Source organism: Ammospiza caudacuta, chromosome Z (assembly GCF_027887145.1).
Source record: "Ammospiza caudacuta isolate bAmmCau1 chromosome Z, bAmmCau1.pri, whole genome shotgun sequence".
NCBI lineage: Eukaryota > Metazoa > Chordata > Aves > Passeriformes > Passerellidae > Ammospiza > Ammospiza caudacuta.
Window position 1 is genome coordinate 26,391,160 of NC_080632.1, and position 22,097 is coordinate 26,413,256.

Here is a 22,097-nt window from a genome sequence, read left to right on the forward strand (position 1 = left end):
AAAATCCCAATTGGTTTTTCAGCTTTGAATCAAGTAGTTGAAATTTGGAATGAAGCAAAAACACACAACACACCTGTGGAATAGTCTGTTTCTGTCAAAAGCTGGTTTAGCATTTCAGCTTATTCTAGCTCCAGTTCCTTTGTCTTTGGTGTCTGTTTCTTCAGAGATCTGTTTTTTCTTGAACAATTAAATACTACTGAATATTTTTGTCGTTTAAATTAATTGTTTTTACTAGGTTACTGCTTTGCACAGACTAAAATATTTTAATATTTATATAGAAATAGAGTATTTGAAAACAAAATGTTTTTAAATAAAGATCAGAAAAGTAGCTGTTTAAAAAAAAAATCTACCCTGCCCAGACCACTCAGGGATGTGAAAAAGTGTCATTTTGTAGGAAATCAATTGATTAGAAAGGAATGATAAATTTTTTCTGCTTCAGTAAACATAGTTCTGCTCATCACTTTGAAAACAGACAGATGCAAGATGGAATGTAGTTTTATTCTGTCAAAGTGCCATTTATACAAAAGAATTGTTTTGTATGAAAGATAAAATAGATGTTCTAGTTGAGATTATTTTGTGAATGACTCCTTCACTTAAAATCATAGACCACTAAACACACCATGTTTTTGCTCCAGATACATGTTTAAAATGGCCATGTTTCATCAAAGAGTATGTGATCTTGGCTTTGTACACAAATAAACAAGCTTTTCCATGTACTGCAGGTGGTACTGTTTCCCTGCCAAACATTTAGGGAGCTTACCATTGGCAAGGCAGGTCTTATTCCAAATACCATGCAGAACTCTTACCTCTTGTGGGTGAGGCACTGGTTTTAGTGTTAGGCATCTTTACAGCCTGTTAGAACAGGATGACAGGCTACATTTTCTTCTGTAAAATAATTCCAGCTTCATATAATCTTTCTTCGTTCCTTCACAGTGTATTTATGAAAGTATTTTTCTCCTTTGATCCAGAGTATAGAAAATTCTTTCAAGATCTACATTGCTAGGTAGGGTCTTTGTATGTTTACGACTTTTATCACATAATTTTTCTTTTAAACTCTGTGCTTACATAAAGGCAAGCTGGAAAATTGAGTGTTTCTAGAAGGCTGTCTGACAATCAAGGCAATGTCATATTTTCCAGCAAGAATATCAGATCTATGTCCTGTGTGATTTAACCAGCAGTTTCTGTGTGAAGAACAGTGTTCACTTTGTTTACTGGAAGATGACTGAAAATCTTATAATTTATCAGTAGTCCATCAGAAACAAGCTTTGGCTGATTAAGTGCCTCATTTGGAATTGAAATGTACATATTTTTTCTTAAATGGTGATTGTTCTGTTTCTAGTCCTACATTCTAGCTTTGTGTAGAACACAAATAGCTTTAGTATATGTTTTTGTAAAATGACAAACTGTATTAATGAAAGAAGATGCTTTGAGGCACACTGCTATGGATTTAAAATATTCTGTTTACTTATTATAAAGTTGTTTTTCAAAAGAAAACAACTGGAGTGTGAGGTTATTATAATGGATGTGAAGGTTTGTAGTCCTTTTTCACACATAAACTAGCATGTGTAGCTTTAGAGATCTGGGCTGGTTGATTTAAAAAGAGTAAATACCTGTTTCTTACATCAATCACAACTCCTTCCTCTGTGGTAAGTTGTGAGTACAGGCTGCTAAGGATTAAAGCCATTTAAAGTTTCTGCTTCCTTAAAATCCTGTTGTGTTCCTTGCTCTCTGCTTGCATTTTGGGTACATGGTATAAGCAAGACAATTAACTGTTGTGTCTACCTGGCTGTTTTATCCAAAACAATGTTTTCAGTCTTCGTAACAGCATAAGCTCCATTATTCTGATTCTGAACCAACTAGCTTGTGTAGGTCTCATGATCTCGCAGACTACAGCTAAAATGCTGCTTAATACTGAGGCAGTTACATAAACAAGCATTTTGACTCGAGTGTCATTTCTTCTATGTGCAGGTTACATTTCCTTATGACAAAGGCTGAGAGATCAGATAAAAGCTGTATGTGGTTTCCCCATTCCCTGATTCTGGTTCTGTTACTGCCAGACTGTTGTCAGAAAGAGTGGCTGGGAAAGCTTTGGGTTGGCTTGTATTTCCTCACATGTGCTACCAGGAGGTTGAATGACTTATAGAATTAGCAAGCTGTTCTTTCAGAAACAGGAGTTAATGACATGACTCAGTCTGGCATTTAATGGCACTTTACAGCTGCAACAAATGAATTTCAGTTAGTACCTTTTCACAGATAGTAAGAAATTGAAAAGCTTCAGGAAGAGGATTAGCCATTCAACCTTTAATTGTTTTTGTAGTTAAAAAGTATTTTACCTGAACATCTCTCATTCTCATCTATAAATTAGACTATTAGTGTATTCTTCTAGAAACGATCTCAATGTTAGTGTTCATGCACTTCAATCTTTCCAGCCTGTGCTTAAAAGTAAAACAATGTACACTTCAAATTATGAATGTCTTTGTGCAAAGAAGTTGTACACTTCATCTATGTCTTATACATCAAGAGCTTTCTATTTGTGACTCCAGATTATGTTTCAAATGCCACAGTTTATTTTTTCCCTTTAACCCTTGGTTTCATGTACTTTCTAAAATGCTTTCCAAGACTTGGGTTACTCTTAGCCTTCATGTCTCTAATATGTGAGAAATGGAGGCTCAGGTGGTATGGTTAAAGGAGTTTATGTTATACTAGGCATGTGAATAGGTGTTGTGCTTAGAAGTCTGTTTATCAGCTGACTTCCTGTTTTTCCCTGATGGAACTTTTCCTCCCTCTTCCCATATATCAGTACATCTGACCTGTTCTTCTTGAGTCCTGCAGTCCCTCCATCCTGCCTGTCTTTTAATTCATCTCCATATGGACTTCCTGCCCTGCTCTGTTTGGTTTGCCAGAGTGAAGCTGCAGTACATGCTGCTGGACAAGGAGTGTGGCTGCTCAGCCAGATGTGGACTGTACAGCTGGCATATATGCTCTTCCTCACTCAGCGACCAAGCTTCTCTATCCCATCAGATTTACCTGCTTTGTGATCCTTTGGCTAAACACCACATTCAGCCTCTCAGTGGGGAAAGGCAGAGTTTTAACTTTTCCCACACATGTTATAGGTTTGATATGTGTCTGTTGACTTTGTGAAGAAGCAAGTGAATAAACAAGATGCCTTTAAATACTGCAGATGATTTCTGTATAGTTGGCATCTGGTTTTACTGTCTTTGCCAGTATTAAATGTTTTGACAGGGAAGGTGAGGCAACATGTATGTGCCATCCCACCAAACTCAAAACCCAAACAGCTCTGAAAAATACACTGAAATACTCTGTAAAAAAATACTCTGGAAAAGTCCTATGTGCCTTTGAGAGCCATTGTTCCAGAGAGAGCAAATTGGAAAAGAGTATGTTGCAGTGATCAGAACTATTGACGGTGTCAGCCTCTGCAGCAAAAATGCATGCAGTGCTACCCAGGGGTGCCACCATCAACTCCCAGTGCAAAACTTCACAGTTGTACCTTCTTCCTCTTCTTTCTGGCCCAAAGATCAGCTAAGCTACAGATGCCATCTCTGTCTTGGTTTAGTTACACAGGTCCCAGTCCTCATCTCCCCTCCTCCCCCCTTCTCCACACCTCCTTTCCTGTGCTTCCGCAGAAACAGACGTATTGTCCCAGGGGCAGGTTCTGTGTTTGCGTGAGTTAAGAGTGCAAGTCTGATGTCTTGGCTCATTAAATGAAATGGAAATCCCATCTCACCAAGGTCATAAACACTCACCTTTGGGCGAGGTACATGGTCACTACCAGTGTTTTATCATGAAACCCTTAACTTCTTGTTAAGTGCGTGTAAGGTCTGAAATGTGGAATCCAGAATGCTGTCTTATTAATTTTTTAAGCTAGTTTTCAGAAAACTGCTAGATTTCTACATTGTTGAATATCTCTTAAAATGTGCATGCTTAAAAGATGCTGGAGGAGTGGGACTGCAGAGAAAAAAACTCTGAATTAATATTTACTGTGTGCATATTTATGCACATGCAGGTTGTTCCTACCTATGTTAATGCTGTCTTTGCAAAGTAATACTGACTTTCATTCACACATTCTTCAGGTTTCCAGTTGCCTACAAATAATGACCAATTCTCTTGATGCTGTCAGTTTTGAAAGGAAACATGCATTGAAAATCTTGGAGATAAGAGATGTAAGAGTTTCTACTTCTGTGGACTCTTGAATTATCAAGATCAAAAGGCTCCCTATTTGAAAAGGTTCACCCATTTCTACTTTTGAAGGTCTGCAGAGCACCAGTCTCGGTTTTAAGTTCAGTTAGGAGATTGTTTAGTGTGTAGGTAATAACTCTTCCATAACACGTCTCTGGAGCTGTTTATACATGAGCAAAGTTACACATTTCTAAAAATGAAAGGAGAGTTGAAAATGTAGCAGTGTCTGTTTATAGATTTAAAAATGTTAAATCCTAGAGTCAAAAAACATGACTAGTAGATGTGAGAAGCACATTTTTTCCTCGCAAAAACTGTTGCAAAAGATTTTATGGAAAAATATTTCACTCTTGTGATTGCACAATTTTAGTTCTACTTTCTTTGTCAAGGAATCTTGATTTCCTTCAGACACATATAATGCACAGCCCATCTCTGCATAAATGCACAGTTCCTAAAACAACCCAGTTACTGTTTAAACAGCTAGTATAAATAATGAACCACTCCATTACCAAGAATATAAATAAATGTAGGCAAGTAAGGGTTCTCTAGAGCTGAAAGTTTAGGTTATGCAAAAACTTCGACAGCTGTAATTTGTAGGTCCTTGTAGACTGAAGGGTGTGAGTGATGTAAACTCTAGAAAGCTGACATTTAATGTATGTCTATTTTGTCATTTTGCCAAAAGGCAGGTCTTGACTGTTATGTTTCTTTTGCTGTGTACAAATTTTGAATAGGGCAACATCTGGCAGAAGAAATTCCACAAAATACCTTAAGCTTTGCAGTAGTGTAAACATAGCCCAGTGTTCTACTTCTTGATGAGTAACAAGTCAACGTTTTAGAGAAGTCTGGTCATAAACATATTTTTCCTGGATAAAATAGCAGGGGAAAAATATTATTTGAAATGAATTTCTTGGCATGTTAATATTTAAAATTAATTCTAAAAACTAGTGGAGTCAGACCTATGCATTGAATTAAATAATAATTTAACAGGTTTGTTGTTCCTTATGCTTTGAAAATAATCTGAGTCTTTAATACCCCATATCTAAGGATGTAAAAGGAGGCAGGCCAGTCCTATCCTCTACCCTAAAATAATCACATACATACCTGTTGCCCAAGGGAAGCACAATGGAAAATGGCTTAACCATATCTTAGAATTTTGTTGATTATAGTGAGAATAAAACTTTCTATGTCAGTAAATATATATATTTTTCTCTATGGTTAATGCAATTCCTTAAATTGGTGAAGTGAAAGTGTGAGGAAGATCAAGAACATTCCTTGGGTGGGAGGAAAAAGGGAGAAAGAAGGGGAGAAAAAGTGGGAAAGATGGACAGAAAGGGAGAGAGGACTGACTGACCATGAGCCTACCAAGGTGAAATGTATCCTTACCCTTGGGAATTTTGTAAATACACACAGAATGGTCCATTTTTTATGGCTCTTGTCCAGAATTTTTACAGAAACACAGGTGTCTATAGAAAGAATTATAGAATCATTAAACTTGGAAAAGACCTTCAAAATTGAGTCTAACCCATGACTGAACATCACCTTGTCAAGTACACCATGCACTGAGTGCCTTGTCCAGTCATTTCTTGAACACCTCCAATATAGATACTGACTCAACCACCTCCCTGAACAACACATTCCAATAGTTTGACAGTCCCCAGAGAGTGAAGAATTTCTTCCTGATGACCAACCTGAAGCTCCCCTCGTGCAGCTTGAAGCTATGTTGTCTTGCTCTGTTGTATCTTGCCTTGGAGAAGAGGCCAACCCTCACCTGGCTACAGCCTTTACTGCTGGTTAAGCTGAAAATGGCCATACAAGCAAGCGTGAACTACCAAGGTGCTGTGCTGTGCTACTGAGAGAAGGTACAGAATTAAAGCAGGCTGGTCACAGGTGGCCACAAAGCTGATCTTCTCTTACAGTGGGAGGGACTTCTGGTTCCCCAGTACTGTCTTGTGTACTGTGGCCTCGAGAGTTGTGGGAAGAAAGGTTGCCAGTGAACACTGAGGCAAAACATTTGTTAAGTTACTTAGCCTTCTCTTCCTCCATTGTTACCACTTTATCAGCCTTGCTTACCAGCGTTGGGGAAGGGCAGGGGGAATGTATTTTCTCTGACCTTCCTTTTCTGGCTCACAGGCTTGTAGAGACTCCTCATTTTATTCTTTCCATACCTTGCAAAGTTTAGCTCCAGCTTTACCTTGGTCATCCTGACTCTGTCTTTATGCAACTGGACTGCATCCCTATACTCTTCTCCAGATACCTGCCTATGCTTCCATTGCCTGTGCATTCACTTCCTGCCCTTTAGTTTGACCAGAAGTTGCTCCCCTACTCATCCATGCTGGTCTCCTGTCTTCCTGACGTGATTTCCTACTTCTGGGAGTCGACAGGTCTTGCACTCTATGGAAGACATTCTTAAAGATTTGTCAGCTCTCTTCTGCTCCCTTGCTCCTCACGGCAGTTCCCCAGGGGTCCTGTTGACTATCTCCTTGAAAAGATGGAAGCTTGCTTATTTTAAGTTGAGGGTCCTATCTTTATTTTTTGTTTGATCTTTGCCATATCTCTCGGGCTGGCAAACTCCTCCAGTGTATGATCACTGCAGACCAGGCTGCCTTCAGTCTTAATGTCCCCAGATAGCTGGCTTGTGTTGGTGATGAGTGGGTCTAGTATCTCACCCCCTGTGACAGGGCTTTTTATTACCTGGCTCCATAAGTTATCCAGGAGGCTCATGGATTACCTAAAGCTTGCTTTGCTGCTTTCCCAGTGAATGTCAGGGTGGTTGAAGTCTCCTTGCAGGACAAGAGCGTAGTGCTTCCCATAACCTGAACAAGAAGGCTTCATCCACAAAATGCCCTGGATCAGACTGCCTGTAGTAGCTCCCACAAGTTTCCTTTTGCTGCCTTGGACTCTGATGCTTACCTTCAGGCTTCCAGCCTGCTCATGGCTGTTCTTCTGAGACGTCTCTTCACGCTCAATCCACCTCCTGACACGGAGAGCAAGCCCTCCAGCCCTCCTTCCTCTCCTGTCCCTTCTGAACAGCCTGTAGCCATCTATAGGTGCACTCAGGAGCCACGCATGGCATTCGTCCCACCAAGCTGCAGTGATGGCAAATAGGTGAGAGCTTTTGAGCACCGCAGTGGCTTCTAGCTCATCCTGTTTGCTGCTCATGCTTCATGCCCTGGTGTAGAGACACTTTAGCAGGGCAGTTGGCCATGTCAGCTTTGTAGAGAAACACCCCTTTAAATTTTTGGAGGTATTTTGCTGATGTCAAAAGCTGCAACATTTTGGTTGTGACCCTAGTCACAGACTCTTTTCAGTCTCTTCACATCTCTCTCTTCAGTGTTGGTTTCTCCCAGTGCTGGAACGTAAAGGCTTCACCTTATGTCATTAATCTGTGTTAAATGCTCCTAAGCACTTACTTTTGAAAGTTTAGTCACTGGAATGTGGGAACGCTAAAGGCATTTTAATAATATTTGAATTCTGTAATAAAAGATTTTGATGAATATACCTCCTTAGATGCACTTGCAGTGAACTGACATAACTGGACCTTATGATGACCTGACTGATACAATGATTGCAGCTGATATGCTAGCATTTTGAGGTTAGTGTTGAGTGCTGTGTTCATTATTTGGAAAGCAAAGTGTTTGGTTATTGGTTTGCTTGTTGCTATTCAACTGAAGTTCTATTAATAACATTCTTACAAATCTCTTTCAAAAATAAATTGAAAGGCATTGGAATGCAATAAATCAGAATGTGCTATAGACTTTTTTACTAACTACAGCAGCAAGGGGCTGTTGCTCATGTCAAATTTCTCCATGAATTTTAAGTCCACTAAGGATTACCGTTTTATGACTTGGGCCAATAAGGTCACTTAAAATCTGCTTAGAAGCCTTGTTACAGTAACATAATACTGCCTGTATCTTACTTCTTTTGTGTATGAAGTAATTTCACAAACTCCTGCCAAGCCAAATGCTTGAAAGTTTGTGGTAGCCTTTGTCTCATGGTAATTGGTGGGTGGGAAAGTGGATTATGGTAAATTAATTCAGTCCTTCTGTGACTACCAAAAGTTGAGAGCCGTGCTGTGGCCAGGATATGTGTTCTTCAAAGCTGAGTTTTACAGTCTGTGAATGTCCTTCTTCATAATTGTAACGTAATCTTACTTTTACCATTTGGTAGACCTTTCCCAGGAAACCCAGAAAAGTGTTTCATGCCAGTTAAGAACTTCATCTGTTATTGTTCTTTTCTCAAACTCCTGTTTGCAGTTATAAACATGCATGAATTGCAGAGCCAAATACGCAATTCTGACTTGCTTTCCAATTTCTGCATGCGGTATGAAATTTAGATTCTTTCACAGGTTTTTCAGGGAAGGCTGAGGTTTTGTTGTGTACTTATTTTCATGAAGAAGAAGAGAAAAACAGGAGAAAGAAACATATATGCAATGCAGTCCATTTTGTTTCTTCCATATGCATGAGTTTTTTTCATTATATTCATTGTATTTAGGTTGCCATGTTAAGTTTGCATATTCAAGATCACCACTGTGTTAGAGAGGCAAACACAAAAAGAAGTGGAATTCATTTACCTTGTTTTATAAATAAGATTTCCTTCAGCTTGACTAGCATTTAGTATTATTCAGGATAGTTATGCCTATAAATATATAGAGAATTTTCTTTTTTGATTAATAAATTAATTCACCATACATTTTTCCCAGTAGGAGAAAATAGAAATAATATATAATTTCATTGAAGCAATATACAAAATTAAAAGAAATAATCTGAAAATATGTTTTAGGTATTGTTTTCATTATCATGCAAGGAATTGTAATAGGCTTTTCTAATTATATTTTTCTTCTGAATAGTGATGCTAACAAAATGTCTTTGCTGTATTGCATTGCCAGGAGATACCTTTAGACAACCAAGTAACTGAGCAGAACACTTAGTGACCAGTTATCTCTACAGTGCTTACTTTATCAAACAAGAGAGGTTAGATATTTCAGATTAATATATACAAAGCAGGATACAGAGACAGAGCAGAGCAAAACAGACTAGCCAAGAATGACAAGGTCGAGGGTAATATATCAGTCGTTTGGCTCTCTGGGTCACAGTAGTTTTAAATATTTGAGAATCCATTCCAAGAGTAATACAGAGCTCTTTGTTTTGTTTTAGATCTTTGACCAGATCTTATCTACATTCATGGAGCTGGACTGTAAATCACCCTGTCTCTTTCAAGTTGGCTTCTTTGTAGAAAGCCTGAGAGGCAGTAGGTAGTGGACATAGTAGAGGATTTGCAGGAGCTTTTCTTTGCACTGTATTCTTAATTTCATATCTACCAACAGAAAGTGTAGCACATGCAAATAACCACTCCAGACTTTTCAAAGATTATTTTCTTCAGTGCCACAGCAGACAGCTAATGGTTAGGTTGTGGTTAGCATCTCACTTCCTGCTTTGAACAAAATTTCCTAAATGTTTTCCCAAAGCATGAGAACATGCATATGTACGAGGAAAAATAACCCTCCATAAAATTAGTTAACACAGTAACTGCTACCTAATGCACGTACTCCATCAAGATTTAAAATTTTAGCTGTAGTTGAATTTTTTTGTAGGAGGATATATATTCTCACAAATCACAGAGTAAGGGAAAGTATATGTTCACAAAAGAAAAAAATGCTGAAAATATTAAAACATTTTTAGGAGGTGAGTGATGAGAAATGAATGCCTGATAATATTAGAGAAGAAAAAGCTTTGTTTTCATTAAACTGATGAACATGTAATAAAGTCTCCTTGTCTTAGACAACATGACAGATCACTCTGACCACTTAAATAATGGCATCACTGGTCTGCTAGCAGAGATACCTAGTGCTTGCTAATTTTTATGGTAGTCTTTTGTCATGTAAAGGTTATTTACCACAAATGAAGCAGAGTGCCCCAGGCAACAATTAGATAACTATTTCCATTGCTGTGACCCTTTGCCAGGTTAAACTCAGGTGACTGGTCTTATTTTGTATCAGGCAGTCTTATATTTTGATAGGAAACAACTGTTCCCCTTGTATGAATTTTGACTTGTGTGGGCAGCAGAATGGTCAGATGAATGAGAAGAAATGCACTCTGCCTTCGAGTCATCGTGCCAGCCAGCTGTCTTGTACTGTGGTTTCTCTATTCCATCCTGCTTGACTGGGCATGCCACTGACTCTCCTGCAGCTTATCTCCTCCCAGTCTTGACTGAGCCCCTCAGTTGCCCATGGTGAGCTCAAATTGCTGTCCTCTCCCTCTGTGGCAGTTCCCTCTCTGGATCTGCTGCTCTGCCAAATACCACAGATCACAGCCTGCACAGGAGTGCAGAACAAGCTGGTGATTATCTGACGGGCTCTGTACCAGCCAGACCTGGGAAATTCCCAGAGCACAGACAAAATGGGTTTTCCTGCATGTGCTACGGATGATGGAAATAGTTAATTCTACTTTTTCTTTTAAACCAGAGAAAATCCACTTGGTATTTAACAAAATATCCAGTATTGAGAATAAAGAAGAGCCATTAAGAACTTGCCTGTTAAGCTTAGAAGTTTCCTGTCTTTACATTGTACAGTAAGTGCCGGCTATGCAAATGTTAATTCCATTTACATCACACAAAATGGGATGCTTTCACTGAAGCTTCATTATCAACAAATTCTCAGATTCCTCTAAGTACCTGAATCATGTCATTTCTTAATGCTACTCTCCGTTATAATTGCTGATCTGATTGTTGTGAACTCAGATATATTCTGTGTCTAGCAGCCTTTCCTTCTTACTAGAATTATCATTATGGCTCAGAAGTGTTAGAAATTAAGACCATCATATTTGGCAGTTGCATGCAGTTGCTGTTGTCTTCTGTGCACTTTGCACTTTTGGGGTGGATCCAACCAATTTTCCAGTGGTGGCTGCTGCTGCTGCTTCCACGCAGCTTGTTCCACTCCCATCTATGATCATGTTTGCATGATCAGACATGTGAGCTTTTTGTTGCATTTATTCAAAATAAAAGGCTATAATTTCAAGTGAGTGCGTTTCTGAAAACATACCTAATGATACCTCAGCCGTGGTTGTATGTGACTTTCTGACAAGTTTTTTCAATATGTAGGCATGAATTTGAGGTCATGGCATTGGGCCACGAGTTAACCTTACAATGTAAAATTGCTTCTCACTTGCATGTTATGAAAACACGTGTTTTACAGCCACAGTATTTTTTATGACATAGAAACAAGGCTGACCATGTGATGAACAAAAACCAATGTCAGTCCTGCTGTCAGAGTAACAAAAAGGTGGCAAACATAGTAGGTTGCAAAATAAGAGTTTATAGAGCTCTATAGATAGATAGAAGATAAAACCTTGAAAGTGCACTGCACTTGTACCCAAGTGTTCCTTTCAGAACATTAAAATGGCAGCATGGCAGCCTTGGATGTTGCAGCTGAAACAAAATACTAATACAATGGTTAAATCAGATCTTGTGACCAGTTACAGTTATTAAACTGGGTAATGAGCATGATAGTGGGAGCTCAGGAAATTCCTTACTGGTATAGGGAAATAGGTGAGTTGGGTAGAAACTGCTACGTGCTTTGAGCTTGCTTGCTGATGGGTACATGCCTGGGCTGTGTGCACTGCAGGGTTAATGTAGCTGTTCCTTGCTTTGCTTTCAGGCAGGCACAGCAGAAAGGGGTGCTTGTGCATCCTTGTGACTGTGCTAACTATTGTCAGTGGGACTTTGAAAACCCAAGTTTTCATTGAGTTCTTTCACTGTCCGCTCACTGACAACAGTGTATATCCACATGTGGAAGCATTCTGAACACACTCTTTTTCACTTCAGGGCTCTACTCTTGTTTTATTATTTGCCTTGAGAAGAACGTAAGCAAATAATATGCTATCTCTTTTTGTCCAGAAGATCGTTGCTTAGCTCTGTTTATTAAATAACAAAGAGGAACCAAATCAAAATCCACCTAGCATCTGAGCTTTTTTCACTCCTCTGTAGAAGAAAAGGTAGTTTAAACAAAAGCAGGAAGAGAAATGGGAGTTTGTTTCAGAGCAGACAACTATTACGACTTCACTGTAGACATTCAGTTGTAATCCAAGAAGTCAGACCAATACAGTAGGAAGAAGATATGTCCTGTCCAGTCTACATTCTTTCTCCAGAATGTAGACTGGACAAAACCTGTCAACAGGAATAATCTGTGGTTTGGATATCTACTTTCAAATGAAGACCTTATAAGTATTACTTAAACTTTACTAGTAGTGTTATTTAAATAAATAACCCCATACTGGGAAACGTAGCAAAGCCTACTAAGCAAATGAATAGCATATCTTAAAACTTCCAAAGAGAATAACTGTTTTGCATTTTTCAATGGCTAAAGTATAGACCAGGTGCTTGTTTATTTTTACAGTGTGCCAGGCACACTTTCTTATCTTTTTCTTCCCTTTTCTATCGCAGAGGCAAATATTCACACGTGCACATGCACATGTGCACACAGTAATGTTGAGCCACAGCAATCCTTGATGTGGTCAGAAGTGCTGGGAGTGCTCACCTGTGACCTCCCTGGCCACACCAGCTGCACATCAACTTTCTCTCTCTGTACTTGCTCCATGGCCATCAGAGCTGTAATGTTTATTGGGGGAGAGGAGTTAATATTTTCTGTGTATACAGACTATAGCTAATTACTCATTATGAAGAGAACTTCCAGTGGAAAATTGTGAATTTTAAACTCAAAAATTAAAATGCTTTCTGAGGAAGAGAAGTTTGCCCTCTCTAACAATTGAATCTGGTATAATTAACTTTTTTTTTACTGGTCATGATCCAAACCAATAGTAAGAAATAAACTTTACTTGTGATCAGCTCCTTCTCTCTGAAAACAGTATTTGATGTTAATTCTAGCAGTGTAATTTTGTAAAATTCCACTCTGCTCTGACTTAGGGCAGACAAACCCCAAGTAATTAGGTAAAACTTTAGATAGCCAGTACAGTGTTCTATTTGGGTCTTTAAAAAATAATTGATGCTTTGTGGTAGGAAAGACCATGGACATCTATTTGTGATAGTTGGTGGTAGAAGAGTGCATGACCAACTATTTAATGATTTTATTGAAGGATGAATAAGGCCCTATCATTGGTTCACTTGCGAGCCTTGGTTTCTTGAAGTATTGATAACCCAAATGTCATGCTCCGGTGCCCAGGTTTCTCAAATTAGTCAGCTCCTAGTGTTTGAGAATTAATTACTCTTTGATTTTCATGGTATGCTTTTGGTCAGGGAGGTGTTTATAATGCTTACCATAAATAATATAAAAAGTGCTCTGATTAATATGAGCAGGCTGTTTACTCGCAGTATTTTCCAGAGAGGAGAGTGGCTAGCTGTAACCTCCCTACCATCAGAGACTGGTGCTGCAATTCCTGCTTTTGAAGTACAATTACAGAATGGAAACTAAATAACCTGTAGGAAGGTGGTTTTGCACTTACGACAGTTCCTCTGCTGTTGTCAACCCAGTCAGATTAATTATTAGACTAGGTGGTAAGTTCTACTATACTCTGTTACACTTCATTGTGATCTGTGCTATTTTTATTTTGCCTCTTAGGCTGAGGGAGATTATTACTGTTGCTTTGTTTCAAACATAGGAAAGAATTTAAGAGGGTGAGTAAGCCCATTTTCAAGTGTTTTTCTGACTTGGGGTGTTTTCCTGAACAGAAGTGTTAAATATTTCAGCCTAAGGCTGCAGACAGGACTGGCATTTTTGGATTCTACTCCTTTTTTTTTTCTTTTAGAAAAAAGAGCACTGTGAAAATCATTGTTTATCCCAGTTGATGGAGTGTTATACTCATAAATCATGATTATTTTCAACCTTTTGGTTGAGATTATTTTGTTTTCACAGCCAGAAGCAGTAAAATAATCAATCATGTAATAATGCCATGGATAATTATCATGTTGCTTGGTGTTCTTTGAGCTACTGCAGGTGTGTTCAGAGCTTCTCCTGGTTGTGTTTAAACTGTGACTTTACAACTGAGGTGGTGAAGAACTTTGGAATGTACTCACAATTGCTTTTTTTTTTGCCCTTTTTTTTTTTTTTCCCCCAAACCATAATGCACTAGCAACAAATACCACTCATTATGAAATCCATGATTACTTTTGGGGTTCTTCTCCTTTGATTCAAAGCTTTTATATGCTCCCTGGTATATTGTCTCTGAGTGTTCAGCATGTAATTATACAGAAAACCTATGTTTGTGATAGCTAGTAGACTTAGTTACATTTCTGCTAAATTAGAAATCACAAATGAAATCCATTTGTGGCTTTAAAAAACCTCAAGTGTTTTTCAGTGTAAATATCATAGAGCTAATACTTACTTATTAAATGCTCAGAACACTTTTATTATTTTAATTTGTTTCCAAACAGTGCTTTATGTTTTGCTTTTCTTGCAAAACCAGGCTTCTGGGAGACTGTGGAGTTCCTCTTTCACAGATTTGTCTGAACTTCTGTGGTGAGTTGTGGTGATATAAATCACAACAGTCCTCCAAAAAACTCTCTTCTTCCTTTCCTCTGTCTTAGTTTCTTGCTTCCATGCTTCTCCCTTTTTTGTGCTGAGTGAAACACTCGTGCAGCTGCTCTGGGAACCACATCAGGGAGCTAACCTTTTCCCCCCTCAGCCTCTGGGCAACTGAGGTACAAAAGATTAACGGATATTTACTACAGACATGACATTCAGGTGCCCACATGCTTTTGAAAACCGTGGTAGACATCTGTCTGCATCTTTTGGCATCAAATTCTTTACTAATCTGGCCTAAGGTGACTTGGCCAGGACTTTGCAGGAAGTGCTAAGAATTGAAAATAGGATTTGGATATTCCTTCATCATGTAAGCTGTTTTCTGTTAAATGTTCTCCACTTTACATTGTAAAATAAGAGGACCTGGACTTCATTGTAACTTTATCAGAGTGTTTTGGCTGTGAATTAATAGAATAATTTGTAATCCAAAGTTTAACATCTTCAAAACTTAGCTGCACACTGAAAATACCGACTTGAAATGCATATCTTCTTTTCCATGGGTTCTGTCTGTTTCACTGTAATGTTTTGACAGCTATTAATGAGGCTTCTTCTGTGACTGAAATCAGAACAAATCTTTATCTCTAGCTTGTCTCAGTAGCATTTTTGAACTCTCATTTTAAGTGGCAAATAAGAGCTGCAGGAGGAAGAATCTAAGTTATTTAATAGCTAAGCTCTAGGATGAAAGTTGTGCAATGAAAGGATAAAGATTGACAGTGCAGTTGAAAATGCAGCTGTGTGGTTAATGTAAAATATGCTTTAACAGTATGAGGTGTTGAAATAAATCAAGGTATTCACTGAGGTCTGCTTTTGAATCCCTGTTAATAATATTTTAAATGACTTATCTGATTTCTTTCTTCTCACACTGACTTCATTGTACTTTCTAAGGCGCCTGGCTGATGATTAACAAGATAAACTGCATCTTCAGTATACTTTTTTCTGTTTTGAGGGTTTGTTGCAGCTCCGTGTGAAAATCAAGAAGCAGTCCTTCTCTATAGTTCTGTGCTGATGACCGACTGTTCTTTTTTATGGTGTTTTAGAGTGGTTTGATGGTAGAATTAAATGAAGAAGTTCCTGCAGGAACATTGTGAAATTTATAAAGTGTTTTTTTTTTCATTATGCACTTAAGAACAAGTGTTCTGAAACAGACTACTAATCTGTCTTGGATAAATCTGTGAACAAACATTCACAGCAACAGAGATTAATGCAATATGCAGGTTCCTTCTTTATGCCTTAAGTGACAAAATACAAAATTTTGAGTCTCTCTTAACATGTGTTTGAGAAATGAATCTTCACCATCCAGAATGAAAGTGATTTAAGGTCTATGAGTTTTTAATATTTTATTCAAAATAGCTGTATTTTCCATCCAAATACTGATACTCTTTTTATTGCTACAGATCATAAACCTTGTGTCTGCATTTTGTCCTGTAGTGTAGTTCCCACACTTTGCAGTAGAATGTTTTTCCTCATACTTACTGAAATGAAAACATTTCAATATAACTATTAGGTAAAATAGAAAACAGCTTATAGAGGGAAAAATCCAAGCTAATGAAACAAGATGTTTTCTTTAACAGGGAATGCTTATGAATTGTGGGAATGTATTCTGTATAAGTCAACCCTGGCTTTTTTAAAAGGTTTCTTGTCTGTGTTATATACCAGCTTTCTGAAGGTTCTCTGACTTTTAGGCTGCTATTTCTTTTACTTTAAATATACTTTTTAAATGTTATTTTGATATTATAACAGAGCAGGCTTAGAAGAACTTACTCCCTTTCTAATGGTCTCATGGTGAGAATGTTTTATTACTATGAATTTAGCTGAAAGTAATTTGGAAGAGTTTTGGATGGCCAAAGCACACATTTAATAAGTTAACATGCTAACCTGTGAACAGTATGCTTTGTGAGCTGATAACCAGCTAAGAAGTGACTGTTTTGCAGACTTCACTGTTGTCTCAGTAGAGCAACTACAAGAGAAAGTGAAGGCTATTTTCCCCACCTTCAGCTTTTTTTATGTGAAGCTGCAGCAGTTAAGAAACGTGTGCTGTGAAGGTTCTAATCTGCCATCACTATGAAAGGGGTGCACTGATTTTATGCTACAAACTGCATCTTTTGTAGCCTATTCACCACCCTTTACAGGTCTGCCAAGCCCACTCTGCAATTGGTTGCCAGGGGCTGCAGATGTTGGAAAAGAGAAATTTCAATGAAAGACCCTGATTCAGCAACCCAAGCAGCCTGCCTCCCCCAGCCAAAGTAATCAGATTGGCAGCTGAATCAAAGGGTACAGTGGGCCCTTTGTTTGGGAACTCCAGAGGCTAGTAATTGACAGAAGGTCAACAAAGTTTTATGAAGAAAAGAACAGAATATTAGAGGGCATTAGGCTGAAAAGAGAGAGTTTGGGAGTTTTGCGTTATTGGAAGAAAGTTAGAACTTGACTAAAAGGTTACAGCCGCAGGAAGCAAAGGTTGCATATTGATGTTTAAATCTGAAAACAGTTTCAGCTACAGAAACAGGATTATTGATGAGTGAAAGAAACGTCAGAACAAAAATCTGCAGCTTTGCTAATTGTAGGGCTGTGCAATTTTTAGTGTTGAAGGATATATTTGTAGGCTTTGGGATTTAAAATACAGTGGTAGAGGGATGGTTCATTCATAGAATCATAAGATCGGAAGAGATCCTAAGAAATCCTCTTTCATCTGGGAGAAGAAGCTTCTATTACCTGTGCAGTATCATATGCATTAGACTGTTGCCAAATCTGCCACACTAAAAAATTTAATCTACTGAGACCTCTGTGTTTGAAGAATACTTGTTCTCAGTCCATAGCTTAATCTTCTTCAGACCAAGGCTTAGTAATCATTATGTTTTTGATTTTCTTAATCATGTTTTGTAGACTATCTTCATGGTGCTAGTAATTGTATTTTACTTTTACTCTCATCTATCTTGAAATGGAACACAGAAAATTGAAGAAAGTAGTCTAGGGCCTTACTAGCTTTGGGTAAAGGGGGAAGATTACTGCTTTTTTTTTTTGAAGTTTGCCTTGTTTGCAGTACCTTGCAATTGTTGACTTGTGTCTGATTCTAATCAGTGTCAGCCAAGTCAATGTTGGCTTCTATTTTAGTTATTACTCATCTCTCTGCTTTATTGTAAATGCTTAAAAATAACTTCTTTGTTCCATTATTTTTCCAGGAATTGAAGTTAAGCTGATAGCTCTATAATTCTCTGGCACACCTTTTTTTACCCTTTTAAATAAATAATAGGAAACACTCGTGCAATTTCTCATATTTTAAGATCTCATCTGTGCTCTGCAAATAATGAAAGACAGTTAATAACATTGCACGGTATTGCATCAGCCCGCCCTTAGCTGCTCTGAGTCAGTCAGGCCCACTCTGTTTGAAAATACCTGAGTACTCTTTTTCTCTTTCTATGTGAGACTGAGGCCTTGTTTTGTTCCTGGTATCAATTATGGTAACCCCCTCCTTGTGACTGGCTTTCTGATGAAGATTAATGTGTTATTTTGATGTCTGCTTATGGCCATGATCATTTTGGAATCCGTTTATTGCACTTAGTGTTCAGGTAATGAATGATCTGTGAAGTCATAACCATTTCAGAGGAAAAAATCAGTTATTTTATGATGAGTGGTGTGTGCCCTGTGAGTTGATACTGTGATCAGCTGGGCAACTTAGTTTTCAAAAGTGTAAAAGAGCCTTCCTGCCCCAATAACTCTGGATATTTGCTTCTGTATTTCGTTGGTCATTGGTGCATAAGATGGAGCAGTGAGCTTACCTGTGTTGAATCTTGTTAGTAAGAAAGTTGTCCTCATGTTTTCAAGAGAAGCGAAACTAAAAATAAGTGATAATTATTTATATACAAGTAGGAAAAGAATTTTCTGTAGCACCTGTTTCCTTGCTACAGTTCACTATGTGAATCAAAGGAACTGAACACATTTTTTACATCAAAAATATAGATAATTATATTATTTTAAACATGCTTTTTCTTTTGGAGTGGGATTTTCCATAGGTTGAAATGGCTTGCTTTAGTGCCTTCAAAAGTTAAGAAATCATTTTTGTGTGGGTGAGCAGTTTAAAAGAGTCACTGTTTACAGCATCTGCATTTTACTTGATTGTGTGTTCCACGAAAAGAGGATTAATAAGGTATTCCTTAGTATCTGGCAAGTGGCACATCTGGCCATTGGCATTCAGGCCGACTTCTGGTTCTGTTGAAGTCATGTCTGGTCATGCAGTGTGGAAGAAGAGGGCACTCATGATCTCTTCTACCTTCCACTCCCACAGCAAACATAAATTAAAGACGTGAGTCTTTAGAAATTAACTGTGATACACTTAATGTCTGTGGAGAGAAAATATGCTAGTGAAAAGTTTGAGAATCACTATACAGGAGCAGATGAGAGATCTGGGCAGTGCTAAGTCTTGGCTCTGGTGGCAGCAAAAAAGGTAATGCTGAAGTAAAAGTGTAAGAAGAGATCTAAGTAAATAGTACTCCTTTGTGCTGGGTATTTACCCAGCCTCCAGCCATTTTTAACTCAGGGACTTTAATATGACCACACAGGATTTCTGTGAGAGAGGTCTCACTGAACTTGTCCAGTCTTACCTGTGGGTCATCTGAACTCTGCACTCAGTCCAATTACATCTCTTCTGAGAAAACATTGCCTTATTTTATCTTTGTTTTAAAGTTGATTGTTACTGTTTTTTCTAGCGCTGCCATTTTTAGCAAGAGAGTCCATCCACTCTGTGGACTCTCATGACTCCGTAGAGCTTTACAGTAATTGAACTCAGACATCTCCTTCTCAGAGCAACAAATCCTAGTAGCAGTACAAAAACTGGTTTATGAATAAATATTCTCACTTCTCTGAAACTCTTCCAACTCTTCTGTACCCCTTTTGAAGTAAGAGAGCCTCAATAGCACACAAGAAGAGCATACTTACTCCCAGAGTAAGGTGGTAAGACCACATGTAAGGTTCAATTATTGAGCATTTCTTTTCTTACCAGTTTTAAATAACAACTGTATAGTGGATTGCTGCTGTTCTTTCAGTTTTGTGTTTTGCAAGTCTACCTCTTTTCTTAGTGTTGTATGACAGTGCTGCATTTGTTATAGAGATAAAAAACAATGTGACTATCTGGTATCTTTGTGACATCTAAAACCGGTTTAGTGAACAACTATGTTTTTACTAGTACTAGTTTTTTACTGATGAAATCTGACAGTGAAAATTTGGCACCTTAAATTACTTCATGGACTTTTTTTCCCTTCAGGGAGTGCAACAGCACATAAATATTCTTCTAGGAGAAGATACTGGAAGCAGGAAGAAAAAAGTAAAATGGGATACCCTTATGGAAATATTGATTAAACAAAGTGAGAAAAGAGAGTTAAAAATCAGGAGTGGACAGGAGCATAGTTGTGTAGGCAACTTCAAACAAGAGTAAGACTGCAGAGAGTTGATGATGGGACATGATCAGGGTCCATGTGTACTATAGTGAGGAAAATTGGGAAAAAAAACCCCAAAAAATTGGTAGGTAAAAATTGTTGAGGTAAACACCATGGATTCACTCCTGGCAGGAAAAACATACTGTGTTATTAGTGCAAAATCAGAAAGCACTGATAATAATAAAAAGAAAATAATATTCAAAAGGGGTACACAGCTCTAAGTTCTTGATTTCAGAATATTTAAATTCTGTCAATACAAGAGAAAAATAGATTTTGTTATAGTGACTTGCTGGTTGCCTTTATAGTGTTAAAAACTTTATTTTTCAAATTGATAATAAATTTTTTGTGTTTTAAGTTGTGGTAGAGAAAGTTTAGGATTAAAGCTTGGAATTCGTCATAAATATGGTTGAAGTGGAATTTTGCAGTTTACAGAAAATATAGATGTTTCTTTCATAAAAGCAAGTTTAAGTGACAGATCTGATTTGTATTTATGATTCGCAAAGAATGCAAAGGATTTTAATTTTAACTTTGCTTAGTACTGGAGATTTTGATGACAAGTGGCAGCTATAGTTTGTAATTGTTCCCTGGTCAAGCACATATGAAGATTGATGTTTTTTCCAGACAGAAGCATATCAAGTACAAGAGTGAATCACATACAACTAGTTCTGGAATTTTTCAAAACAGCAAATGCTTTTGTTTCTTTCCACCTTTGTTCTGAAAAACTTAAAAAGATAAAGAGATATGGGCCTGGGAAGCAGAAATGAGAGAGGAAAACATTTCTGTGCTCATTTATCTGAACTTCTAATGGCTTTTTCTGTTGTAAATCCCATGAGATTACTGAAGAAATGGAAACAATTATTTTAAAGTTGAAGATGTGGTATTAAACCAAAAGTGCCGCTCAGATCTCAGGCAAGTCTGGATAGCTGAGTGCTAAGCAATCAAATAACCTTAAGGACAGTTTTGTAATAATGTTCCACCCTGTGAATGGTGGTGGATTATGACCACCAGAATAAGATATGAGAGGTATTTGTGGACTAAAAAACTGGTCAGTTTTCCTCCTCTTCTTTCTGCTCTGGCTGTCTCATCTTGGATTTGTCTTTCTTGTTGCCAGTAAATGCTGCTGCCCCTTCTAAACCTTGTATGACGCAGAAGTTCAAGCAAGAGCAAGGTGAGCTTGTCTTGCTGCCCCTTGGTAAGAGCAAGATGTGATGTATCTGCTGAAATTTGACAGAATATACCTGGTAGTGGTCATGCATTCACCTCTTCGCCCTGAATCAAAAAGATCAGCAAAGGTTCTCTACAGCTAAAAGTCTGGTGCTAAGTCTGTACCAAGCCTGCAGGAGTATGAAGATGCACCATGTTGGGATTTGCAGTGGCAAGGTTGGCAATAGCCAGCTTGGCCCCCCATCTCCATTTCTCCCTCCAGTCTGCTGGGGGATATTATCTCTGATTTCTACTGACCAGTGCTGGGAGTGGCAGAAAATGCAGAATGTCTGCCCAAGCCTTAGCTGTTCTGAAGTGAAGGAGTGTGTCACCAAGGGTACAACACCATCTTCACCATCACTCTATTTGTGGTGTCTGAGAATGAGCACACAATTCAACTGGAATCTGTCGTGTTGCCAGGCAAAGAATCTCGAGCAATGGGAGATAAAGGTAGGGATGAAGTAGTGACAAGTGACAGTACTGTGATGAAAGAAATACTTTCAGATCCAGCCTGCTGTAGAGAATGTCTCTGGTTTCTGTGTTTTATCTGATAAAGGCAAGTTAGCTGAATCTCTTATCAAATAATGGTTGAAAGAATAAATAAACAAACAAACAAAAAAGTGTCTCAAATTATTTTCTTCGTTCATAATATGGTGTAAGGTAGGGATAAGGTTACTTGTATTTTACTTGCATTCAGAGTTGTATTGTAGTTTGAAGAAAGGGTAATGGGGACAAAATGGGGAAGA

At 38.0% G+C, this 22,097-nt stretch overlaps 1 protein-coding gene across 1 annotated transcript in view; it reads left to right on the forward strand.

The window, feature by feature from the left end:
- ROR2 (receptor tyrosine kinase like orphan receptor 2) overlaps positions 1-22,097 on the forward strand; it is a 144,405-nt gene that overhangs the window by 77,444 nt on the left and 44,864 nt on the right. The gene's annotated exons all lie outside the window — the stretch shown is intronic.